The sequence below is a fragment of the Corvus moneduloides genome, chromosome 3 (genome assembly GCF_009650955.1).
Source record: "Corvus moneduloides isolate bCorMon1 chromosome 3, bCorMon1.pri, whole genome shotgun sequence".
Taxonomy (NCBI): domain Eukaryota; kingdom Metazoa; phylum Chordata; class Aves; order Passeriformes; family Corvidae; genus Corvus; species Corvus moneduloides.
In genome coordinates this window covers 116,121,170-116,133,416 of record NC_045478.1, presented here as the reverse complement: position 1 = coordinate 116,133,416, position 12,247 = coordinate 116,121,170, and the positions used below count along the sequence as shown (strand labels likewise).

The 12,247-nt window shown below is 45.1% G+C and overlaps 1 long non-coding RNA gene across 1 annotated transcript; it reads left to right on the top strand.

The window, feature by feature from the left end:
- The first annotated feature begins 6,405 nt into the window (after positions 1–6,405).
- On the top strand, positions 6,406–9,520 carry LOC116442152. Its single transcript, XR_004239420.1, has 3 exons — positions 6,406–6,661; positions 7,930–8,140; positions 9,012–9,520. It is a non-coding gene; the product is annotated as an uncharacterized LOC116442152 (long non-coding RNA).
- The last annotated feature ends 2,727 nt before the right edge of the window (positions 9,521–12,247 follow it).

Below are 12,247 nucleotides of genomic sequence, written 5' to 3'. Positions count from 1 at the left end.
CCTGACATTGGGGTATCACCTGTGATCTCTGTGTCTCCCCATCACATGGTGTCTCTGTTACTTGATCTCCACGTGTCTCATGAATATTTTAGGCAGTATAGAGCAGGGAAGCTTTGTAAAATTTCCAGGTGCCTCCCAAGAACAAAACTTTCCTCTTTCTCATGTGCTTCTGAAGTGGATTTTGCCCCTACCTGGAGGAGTTCTGGATGTGCACTTGTCCTTTCTCAACAGCCTGAGAGCTTTCAAATCACAGGTGGCTAAACCAGCACATTTCTCTTATCTTTATCTCAGCCAGGCTGCTTGTCACCACAGCCCAGGATCCTCATGAACCCCAGGCAGCTACAAATCCCTCTTTTGATCATCAGGCAGACATAGGAAAGCTCTCCTGTGAGATATTGTGAGAGTCAGTCCTGTCCTTCCCTGTAGCAGTAAACAAACAGCTGGAAAAGCAAGGAACTGCTGCTGTAGTGACAGAGGGAATCCCGGCCCTACCTGCCTGCACCCAGAGCTGTGTTGCTTCCCCACATGGAGCAGCCAGCAGTGACATGATCCATGTGAAACCAGCAGTGAAGGAGGGCTGGAGGTGGCTCACACAGGCATGTCAGCACAGCTTCACTGCGTCAGAAGAGGCTCACAGCTCCTGTCCTTCAAAGGCAGAAATTCATCCAATCTCTTCATTCCATTTAAAGGGAGAGAATTGTGCAATCAAGAGGCAGGGTGCCCCTTTATTTCCCCCTCTATCACTGAAGTAGCAATTACTGTTCTCTTTAAACTGCCAAGAGCCTGCACTGAAGGGAACCCAGACATCAACAGTGCTGTGCAGAAGGGGAAACAACGTGAAAGGGAAAGATCTACAGGTCATGTTTGCCTTCAAATGGGAGCAGCTCTAGTGCCTGTTGACTGTGCCAAATGTGATGGATGTGAGCACAGTGCCATTTTTGAGTAATATTTGTTCCTGAGAGTAAGCATTCATATATTGGTGGACTCCTTTGGAAAGTGTATTTTAATGGATACACCAGCAAAGTGTTTCAAATACATCTCCTCCTCTGTCAACCAAAGGACAAACATTTCACCCCCTTTTAAGGGAACAGGACCAGTTTCTCTTTTTTTTTTTTATGGGTATTGCTATTTCCCACACATGGGGACTACTTTGTAGTCATGTAGAAACTAATTTTCTTGCTATTTTGAGAACTTGACAAGGTGCAGGAAGGGGAATTCTTTGTCCTAACTCAAAAGATACTCGTCAGACTCCATGAGTTGCACAAAGCATCACATGAGAGAACTGAGGGATTCAAAGGGAAGGGCAATAGAGACAGTAAAATGCCTGTGTGTAATGAGGACAGAACTTAGGGATGTAAGACACAAAGCCAGTCTTACATGCAGAAGACCAGGAATCCTGCACACATGGAGTACAGCAGCAGCTTGGTGCTATCATCTGCTTAATGCAGTTTTATTTGACAAAAAAAAAGCTGGGATTTTGAGAACAAAATGCTGCATGTGCTGTTTGCTGTTGAATATGTCAGCACACTGCATGTCACCATGGCAGACAACAGACCCCTCTGGAGCTGCTGGAGTTTGTTGATTTGCTTCCTAAATGCCGTGGAAACAAAATCCAGCAGTTCAGCATCAGGATTCACGGGACATTCAAAGTCGTGGTCTATGAACTACAAATAAGTGTTCAAGGTCTGCTGGATTTGATTTATGGCTTATAAATGTGATTCTGCTGACCTAAATACTACTTATTTGTAGCTTGCCTTCTATGAGAATGGTTAGAAATAGGAAGCCAAGTTTGGTCCTGCTTTTGAGAGAGTCAGCTAAAACGGACACACGTTGTTCTCTAGTTAAGAGAAGCCCTTTTCCTCCTGCCTCCCTGATGCTTCGAGAAAAGGCAAGGAAAGCCCCCATCCCAGAAGAATCACCCATTGCTCAGCCCCTTCCTGCCTCAGGGGTAGGAAGGAGTGGGGCAGCTGCAAACTGCCCCTCCCCGTGGGACCCTGACAGTGACTGACCATGAAGGAACACCCCCAACACCTGTGCCCCACTTTCTACCACAGCCTGCTGGCCCCCAGGTACATTAAGTAAGTAGACAAATAGCTCTGTGTTACACATATCCCTAGTCACATCCTGAGTCTGATTTGGGCAAACAAGAGGGATTTGAGATAACTGTTAAAAAGAAAGATGCTTATCTGTTCTCAGTGCTTCTCAAGTGCTGGTGTCTGAAAGGTCTGAGGAGGATTTTGTGTTTATTGCTTTATTGCTGAATCAGGCTGCTGGAAATTACCCTCCCACCTGCAGAGCCATGGCTTTCACAGGCTCCTAGCAAGCTGGATTCCTCTGCACAGCGAAGGTGCAGCTCTTCCCTAGGCCACGACTTTTATTGAGCTCGAATTCATTTCAGGAAGGTCTGAATCAATTATCAATACTTCAGAAGAAATAAGCACAGTCTTATTTCAAAAGGGCTTTCACTCTTTAAAACACCCAACATAGCAAAGCAGAGGTTTGCTGGTTAATCTGTCTGTGTGTGCTGGAGGTTATGCCTAAGAGCCTCATCACATTTTCCCTCAGTATCTGTTGAAATTTGCAAGGAGGATCCTGTTTAGCAGCATCCAAATGGCAGTGCCCTTCAGCTGGATAGGAACTGTGAAATGTAAAAGCTGCCCAGGAACCACCAACACACTGAGCTGCACGAAGTGGGCAGTGCCAGACCAGGGAGGTAAAATGCAGCACATCGGTACAGGTGATACAGGGAGGGAAAGTGATCTCTGAAGAAGGTCGGTATATAAAAGTTGCTGATGCGTAGCTAATGCTTTGTTTGGGGAAGTGTGGGGCTGGCAGGCTCTGCTCTGCTCTCCTCGGGTGATCTGCCTGCAGGCAGTGAAGCAGAAATGTATTTGGCCAGGAACAGAAGGCTGTGTATGCAGGCAAAACCACCAGGTGTCCGAAAAAATGCTTCATGTAATAGGGTCTGCTGATTGAGTACAAAGTCAGATATTGTTAAAAGCAAAATTACTAAAGTGGTGAACTGAGTACACCACTTTTTTTTTTTTTTTTTTGCTTGGTGCAGCACAATGAGTGAAAATATAGCTGATGAGTGCCTTTTCTGTCATTATTGGTGGTGTTTTTCCTTTTATGTGTGGATGAGATCTCTGTATTTCACCCTAACAACTCTCCAGGGCATTGATCCGCTGGTCTTAAACCAGTCCTTACTACAATTAAGTCTGCACAGCAGATCTGTGTGGCTGCAAGTACCAAACACTGAGGAGCTTTTAGCTGACCCAGCCTCTCAAACTGTAGTATCCACCTATTTGAGAAGAGAGAATGAGGAAATGGCAAAAAAAGAAGGTGTCTGTAAGCAGAAGAGAAATAGCAAAAAAGGAAGAACTGTGTAATGGCCATAATGGGGTAACTACACCCTTACCCAGATCATTACTTGCCAACAATTCCCCCATCGCCCGTACTCACCAGGCTCCTCTGTTAATAGGCTCTGCTTTCCCATGAGCCACAGCCACTAATTACATCCAGGAATGGGACTCATGTCCCACTCTTCTCAGCAGTGTTTCTTACTTAGTAGCTGCCACTGCTGCTGCCTTCTGTGGTTTTCCCTGTACCTTCAAAATACAGCTCCAACACCTTCATCAGGGCTATGAAAATTAGCAGGCACTGGAAATTAGGTATTTCAGCAGCTGCCTCTCTTGTGGATCCACTCCTAAACGTATCTATGGACAATCTTTCGTACTGAATGTACAGGAAGCCTTAACCAAACAAGGTCTTCAGCATAACACAAGAGAAACTGCAGGACTGATTTCATGAGGAAAAGAAAAAAGAAAAGGCAAGGCAAGGCAAAGTCCCCTTGAGCAACAGTATCAATGATATTTGTACTGACCAATACCTAATGTGACTTGTCAGCAGTGGAAATCTGTCCTCAGTCAGCACTGTGGTGGTTTGTGGGCAAATCTTTCCTGGCTCTGCTTTCTCTCCTGGGTCATCGCTACTAGAAGGAGAGCACATGCCAGTTGCAAGCATGTGGGAAAACATAATACACAGATAAAAATACAGCAGCCTTTTGGTTAGAAGCCCAAGTTGCTCTGTCACGTAAAATTACAATAATATAAAATTTATGTCAAAAAAATGTCACACTGTCAAAGTGAAAACCTAAAGGGTTTATTGTTTCTGTTGAAATTTCACTTTGAGGAAATGGAAGAAGAAAAGGAATTATTTTTTTTTCTTGTTACCATCACAATGTGTTATTTTAGCTAAGAACAAAGATTTTGGATATTTTTAACATTTGTTTGATAGAAGATTTCAGCTGGGCCGTGCTGTGGCAACGTCCCAGTGGTGCGTGTGGAAATGTTGGAGGTGGTCCTACCCTGGGGCACGTCTACAAAGAGAACAACTGTGTCAGTGAAGCAGCCTTTCCTTCACACCTGTATTTAGTATTTATCACAGGGAAGGTCATGGCAGCGCTGCCCCATTTTGTGTGATTATTTTGTTACTATCTGGGTTAAACTGAAATAGGACGCAGCTCATTCCAAGGAAACCTCCCCATGGAGATACCTACCACACTAACGGATGAGAACTCCAACTAATTGTGTTATTTTCCTTCCAGAGCATGTGTAGGCAGATCTCATTCTTGGGAAGTATTCCTACACGTTAAAAAAAAGCAAACAAAATTTAGGGATTGATCCTTCTTCCATAGAAACTAGGATCTGTTTTGTAATGGGTTTAAATTTAGAAAGACTTACGAGTTAAAGAACAATTCTTTGCTGGTTTTAGAGAGGAGATAGAGGACCTTAAGGATCTTTAAGTCTCTGATTTTTATGTACAGATATCGCCTATGTCTGTATCTCTTCTGTTGTGGGTTGCAGCTGTTTCTGTATTTCTGTAATATCTTTCTGTAAGCTTACAAGAACATGCTCCATTTGCAGTGGTAATGAAGTAATTAGACAACTAAAATCAGCCAGCTTTCTTTTAAAAGAAATCAATTTAATTTAAATTTTTAAAGTATACTACCACTCTCCAGATATTGAAGTTGCACTCTTTTGTGTTCTTAATACGTTTCAACAAGATCAAGTAGCAGCAACAAAATATTCCATTTCCATGGAAATCAGTGTAGTTTTCTTTGCCTCTAATCAGACCACTTTGCTGAAAGCTAAACTGTTTATTTTTAACCTCTCAGAAGATGAAAGCTTGGCATGCCTTTTATGTCACTAGTGTAGCTGTTCTCTGCTTCATTAGGTCTTTTGGCTTCAGCCTCACCTGCAGCTGAGAGCTGGGCAGTGGGACGGATGAGTAGAAGATGCTGATGCCTCTGCCCTTCTTACTTGGCTCTGCTGGCAGTTTCCAGGCCAGTGCAGTGGGAAGCAGCATAAAAAAAGGGAGGCCTGCAAGGGGCTGCCTCCTGTCTGGCTGCAGGCTGGCTCAGTGAGAAGCATCAGATCCAGGATCTGGAGGGGGAAAGTGCAGGGGATGCTCAAAGAGCTGGGATATCTCATGCATGTGCATGAAATAAAATTGCTTGTCTTAGTCCCAAAAGCAAGGACGGGGTCAGGACAGAGGCAGCACTGTAACCCATATGACACTCTCCAACCCAGAGGCTGCAGCAGTCTGCAGCTCCTCCAGCAGCTCCCACGTCCTGCACAGCTCCATGTAAAAGGCAGTTGTGTAGCAATCACCACTGCACGTGCAGCAGAAGCAGAGAAACAGGGGGGTGCCTGGAGCCAAAGGTGCTGTCTGACAGTCTCGGTCCAAGTCAAGCCATGGTACTCTTACACCATGGATGTACACCTTGGTGATGAAGGTTCAGAGGCTCCTCAACCTCCTGTGAGGTCTCCTGGCCTCACAGCCAGCTCTGATCAGAGAGATTCCTGTGTGTCCTCCCTGGCTCTGAGAAAAAATGGCATTAAAGGAAAGCTGGGGCCAGCGCACACTTCAACATGGTGAAAGCTCTCATTGTACTGTACTTGTAGGTAGGTAACTAATTTTTATTTTTTCCAAAAATAAGCTTCTGACTTAGAGCTTTATACTAAATCAGAAGCTATACAGTAAATTGTCTTGGGTGGGTTTATTTTTTGGAGAAGCCCAGTTGCTGTAACCAAGCTGATACTTACTCGCACTGGTTGAAGAGCACAGGGCAGCAGATTCCATCAATGGATGTGTGCGCTGAGGGGTCCAGCTCAGTATTTGGATGTAAAGATGCTTTTTCATTTTAGAGATACTTACATTTAGGGTAGCAGACTCAGCACTAGCCAAGCCACTTTCGTGGTGACTAATGTAGGAAGGAGCTAATGCAGAAAACACAATTCAGGTGGGGAAAGGAGCCCTTGGGTGAGAGGAATGGCCAGAGGAAGTGACTGGCAGGTGATGGCATAAATAGGGTGTAGAGCAAGGGAGCAGGAGGGTGGGAAAGTAAACAGGAATTTCTGATGCCCATCCTGTTCCTGCCTACACTCCTCACCATGGTCTCCTCCTTGTTACAGGTTTGTTATCTCAGTGCCTGTGGGCAGGGCAGCAGTCCCTGGCTGCCATACCTTGGGGAGGTAGTTCTGCTGTTTCAGCTTTCTTGGCAGCATTCTGAAGTTGGTGGTGTTTGCAGACCTTCTCCAAGCTGAGCTCCTGATCTTCCCTGCCAAACAAATGTGCCTATGGATCTCACCAAGACCAGGTATATCGATCTAATAGGACTGATTTATTGGTTTGGGTTTTTTCTTCTTTCTTGACCTCAATAGAGCTTATTGATGTATCTGTTCGGCCTTGATTTTATCGAAGGTTGCGTACCTGAGCACAGCTTAAAATCAGCCATAGTGCTTTTTCTTTCCTTGTTTCACGTTCTTGTTGGCCTGACAGTGCCAAAGCCACACAGGGATTGGGGACAACACAGGGCCTGAACCTTCAAGGGCAGGAACAGATAATCAGCTCATCAAGGTAAAGGCCTGTGCAGATCTAATTACTCTCTGGCTTGCACTGCAGAGATGTTATTTACCTCTGCTGATGACACACAGGAGGGAACAATCTTTCTCCCTCTTTAATAGCTCAATGCTTCTACACAAACAACAGCAACCAGCAGTAAAATTGTCTCCTTGCCAGTAAGGTCAGTAGCTGCAGCTCCCAGTTCACAGGGGAGAACGTGCAGGAAAATACCATTTCTGTGAGGTCACTCTTCACCCTCGAAGTGGCATTGAACTGCCTGCATGGGGTCTCTGCCAGGTGGGGAGAGAGAGGCTCTTTCGTGATGCCAAAAATGTACTCTAGCCTTTACACCAAGTATTTGAGTAACACCAGGGTTGAACTAGGGAGACAGCAGGAGGACAACCAGAGTGACCTAATATGAAATAATCTCCTCTGCTTTACTTGGGGTTTTCTTTGTTAGCATTCAGATAAGACTTTAATTAAGGTTTTCATTTATTACCTATTGGTCTTTGATATTTACCCACGGTCTTTTTTTTTTTTTTTTTTTTTTTGGATTGATTTGATCTTGCTAGATAGGAATTAAATGCACAATTAGTCTTAAGTTAGCTGAAACTGAATAGTTCAGTTAATGAATGATTTGCTGACAATACTAATTGCTCAGGTTGCTGATAGACTCCAGGAACCACCGTGAGACAAACTGATATATTATAACAGGTGTCTGAAACTGGCAGATGTTTAGGGAGAAGGAGCAGATAAGCGGGTTCAGGGAATTCCAGAAAAAGTTAACCTTTCTCCTTTCTGGGCCACGCAGGCCTTGCCTGAGGCATCAGTGCTAGAAAAATGAGGCCACTGTAAGATTTGTTGTCTCAGTACAGCATTTTTTAGTGCCAGCTACAAAAGGTAGGTGTGTGAGCATGGGCAGCCTGGAGTGTTTAATTGCCTCCGAGCCAGGGCTCCCGCACCCTTGTGGGGAAGCGCTTCCCCAGATGTGTTAAGTGGTGTCTTTCCCGATGTGTGACACAGGGAGGATGCAGCGGGAGCAGGACTGCAGCACGTGATTGTGTGTGCAAGGGAAGGGCCAGCGGAGCACAGCTTTGCTTCTCATTTTATCCCTACACAAAACACCTCCTGGGACCATCGTTTCTGGTGACTCCATCCTGCGGAGCAACAGCAAAACAAGCACCTACGTGCCTGCCAGGAGGTGCAAGCCAGCCAGGACTCGGAAGAAAAACGGGTGAGGGGATGTGTGTGTGTGAGAAGGAGACAAAAGTTTCAGTTGTTTCAATCCCAGGTGATTTCCCTTTAAAAAAAATCCCAACTTCTATTCTCTCTTTCCTGCCTGTTTCCCCTAGACAGAGTTATCTTTTCTTTACCAGTTTTCCTCCTTCACAGGTCCACTTTTGTTTCTTTTTGGTACTGCAAGAAGAGGAAGAAAAGAAAGTATCCCAGAGGAAATGAAGGAGAAATTAATAAGCACAACCTGAAAAAGATTTTAATTCCTTTATCACTACCTAAAAAGCAGAAAATGGTTTTAAAGTAACTTTTATAATACAGAAGTCATTCAAAGAAATTTTTTTTAAATATGCCTACCCGGTCAAGCAATTGCTTCTGTGTCTGTTGTGCAAGTGAATGAGTAACAATGAGATGGTAAAAACTGGATGCTGTCATAATTAAAAATAATAATAATAATTTCAGTCACATCACTTTTTGCTTTTGTACAGCTTCTTGCTTCCTCACTATGATGCTGAGCACCAGCTTTATTGCTGCCTCCTGCACTTTGGGTTCAAAGGTGTGTTGCTGGATTAGCGGGGATTAGATTGGCTGGTGCTCTGAGCAACCTGGTCTGGTGGAAGGTGTCCCTGCCCCTGGCGGGGGGGTTGGAACAAGATGGGCTTGAAGCTCCCTTCCAACCAAACAAGTTCAGTCATTCTATGATTAAAGCATTTGGCCCTGAACACTGAGCCAGGGAGCAGCAGGGGCTGCCTAACCCCACAAGGAAGCAGCACTTGTTGATGGAGGCAGCCAAACCATCACCCAGCATCCTTGCCCTACAAGGGAAAAACAGACATTTCATGTAGTTTGAGCTTTTTTTCCTTTCTCCACAGGATTGGTGAGGATGGAAGAAGGGAGCAGGTGGGGATGCCAGGGGTGAGCTTCATCTGCCACAGGAGGGAGAAGTTGGGACCATGCCCAAAGGAAAGGTGAAGCTCAACCAGGAGGGCTTCTGAGGGTACCATTCTCTGAATGGGAAGGCATGTCATTCCAACAGTCAGAAAGGATCTGGTTGAAGGGCTAAAATGAAAAGCTGTGTATTGCTGAAAATGCAGAGTCTCAGCTTTCCTGTGACATGCAGGATTCATTTCTGGGCCTTGTGGTTCATGAGATAATGGACTGTGTAACTGTTCCTCATCGCTGTGACTAACGGCCCCTTTTTGGCACACGTCCTGGAACTCAAAGCAGTGTAATTTTTATTTCTGGATATCACAACTAATTATTCTATTATAACTGGCTGTAATGTTACAACTAACATTATTCATCTGAGCCCTGGTTATCCTTTCCCTTTTATAAATCCTGTTTCTTCACAGATTAAATTTTGAGGCTATTAACACTTTGATTATGGTCTAGTCATATTAAATTATCCCTTGGTAGTAAGGTTGTCCTGTCAACCACTATGATACCCACAATTAATTGAAAAGATAACTGGTAGCTTGATGCAAAGGCTGAGCTGAAGTAGGGTAGCAACCCCCAGGGAGTCTGGTGCAGGCTCAGGTGTGCCCTCCCTCCTTCCTTGCAAAGAGGCTGGAGACAAAATGGAGTCAGGCTATAAACGGGAACAGGATTTAGGCTTGTAAGAAAGGTGGGTGGCTGCATGCTGAAGCATTACTAGTTTTTTAAGTCCTCTTGGGTGACACAGGAGAGAGAAACATGAAAACCAGGGAACTGAGTTACTATCTTCTGCTTAAACCTAGGTCCCCATCCCTACGTGTTCAAAGGCCCTTGGGGACACATCACAGCTCCAGGGAACAAAACCAATGGTGTTTGAGACTTCAGCCCTGGCACATGATACCACTGCCCACCCTTGTGTGGGGCCTTTCAGGTTGCTGTTTACCAGGGTATTTCAGGGCCCCTGAGGGGCTGGGTGCCATAGGAATTCCTATTTCCAGCAGAAGGGCTTTGGCGTAGTTTCCAAACATACATCATCCCTGTATTGAACAGCCCCAGGGGAGCAGCTCCATGGATAATTGCCTTCTTGGCAGCTGTTGCTTGTGGCTAGGAGCTGCCGTGGAAGGGCTGCTCACCCCAGGCCTGCCTTGTTTGTCTCCCCACACTGCGATAGACAATGAACTACGATTTTCCTTTCCATAATTATTGATAGAGTGGCTGGTAAATGCTTCCTTGCCTTCTCACCAGACTCAAAAGGTTAGCTTGTTAACAGGGAGGTTTTCAGATACTCACCACCCGTGTTCCCTTCGGGGGCAAGCGGGGTGTCTTTTAATGGTTGTTTGATGCTGTTCACATGGGCAGGCAGCACAATAACAAGGCAAATGATTGCTTTGCTGATCAGAGCCTGTAATAACTGCTCGCTTGGTGCTATACATTCAATTGCTGACAAACCAAAAGGCATTTGCCATTCGGGCTGATGCTATTTTTACCCCTGACACACACCAGTTGGGCATGGGTTTGTTGCATCTAATTGCAAATGATCTTTGATGATTTTTTTCCCTGATATCTCTAGAGGTGTACCTTTTGGAGTGCCAGCAGCAGGCAATACAATTTCAAAACATTTGGGAATGCCAATTAGGGCTTATTTATGTGATGATTGAGCTGCCTGAGAGCTTGGTGCCCACTGGAATGCACTGTGGCCTTAGACAGAGGGAATTTTCTTGCCTGCCTACATCTGATGAAGAGGGATAATTGCATGATGATGGCTTTTCTTCTCTGTAGTTGGAACACCTCAGCTCAATTATTTGTATCTGCAAAAAGTAGTGTGACAATCCTTCCATGGAGGCTGGTGCATTGTCACATGGGTTTTGTCTATAACGATTTATGTTACTGCACATAGAATACAAAAAGAAATTACAAGTAGCTCTAAAAGAAGAAACTCTTTTCACTAATCTCTAACAGTAAACTTAGGTTTATAATAAATGTAGTAAATACAGCTTTATGGGTAAATAGTAAACTCAAATTTCTGCTCAATTATTGGTTAGTTCCACTAAACCAACTGGGCAAAATTGTTTTGTGATGTGGCTGTGGTTTTCGTTTGGTGGTTGTTGCCTTTTTACTATTTGAGCACAGGTAGAATTTTATTTGACATAAGACTTTAGGCTGTGTTTAAAACACTAAATATCCCGTAATTTGGAAATAGGCTCTGCTATTCTGCCCTGGTATCTCCCAGCCCTCGAGCAAGGCAGGAATGCATTGCAGACCTTTCCAAATTAGGCAATCCTTGCAGGTGGCTGGAGAATGGTTTCTGCTGCAGACACAGTGGGATCTTTTCTCTGCTCCCCTTCCTGCATGGTGCACCTGGAGCTCACCAGCTCATCAGCTTCTTCCCTTCTACTCCTGTTAATTGTTAGTTTCCAGAAATATTCCTGAATCCGGGTTAACTGGGAGCTGTTCCCCTCTCCTGTGCAGCAGGAGGGCAGAGCTCTCTCAGAACCCGGGAGAATCATTGGCCGCACTGCGCAAAACCAAGCGCGACTGGTCCCGAGGGACTGGGCCTGATGTATGTGAAGCTCACACATTCTATAAATAAGCAGAGTGCATATGTTAGGGCACAGAAGTAGGAGGACAGTGTCAGAAGGCATTTACCGCTTGCTTGAGGAGCAGGCAGTTGAGATGAAAGCTTTGTGGCCAGGCTTTCCCAAAGAGCTCGCTCGCATGATTGAGGTCGGCTCTCATTTAGCCACGAAAATTAGCGGTGGAGCTTCTGGGCCAGCTGACTCTTTTGGGTGCTAAACAGCTTTGACAGTCTGGCCAGAGACATCCCAGAAAGCGCTGCTGAGTGCTAAAAACAAAATTTAAAAAATCTATTGGTTATGGAGCTGCTCCAACCAGAGTGGAAGTCCTCTGGAGGTCCCTCACGCTGCCTGCTAAGGTCTTGAAAATCTCCTTCTGCCTCGCACACAGGTACGAGACACTTGGAGATATGTGCAGGTAGAGAGACACAGACCTGTAATGCACACCCACAGCTCTAGGGCTGCTTGAGCTGTGTTTGAGCTGCTGAGCACTTGAGTGATGTAAGACTGAATGAAAGTAGTCAGTGCTGTACAACAGTCCCCAGCCATAAAACAAGCACTGTCCCCTAGTTCTCCCCAGGAATGACAGGGGTGGCATTTAA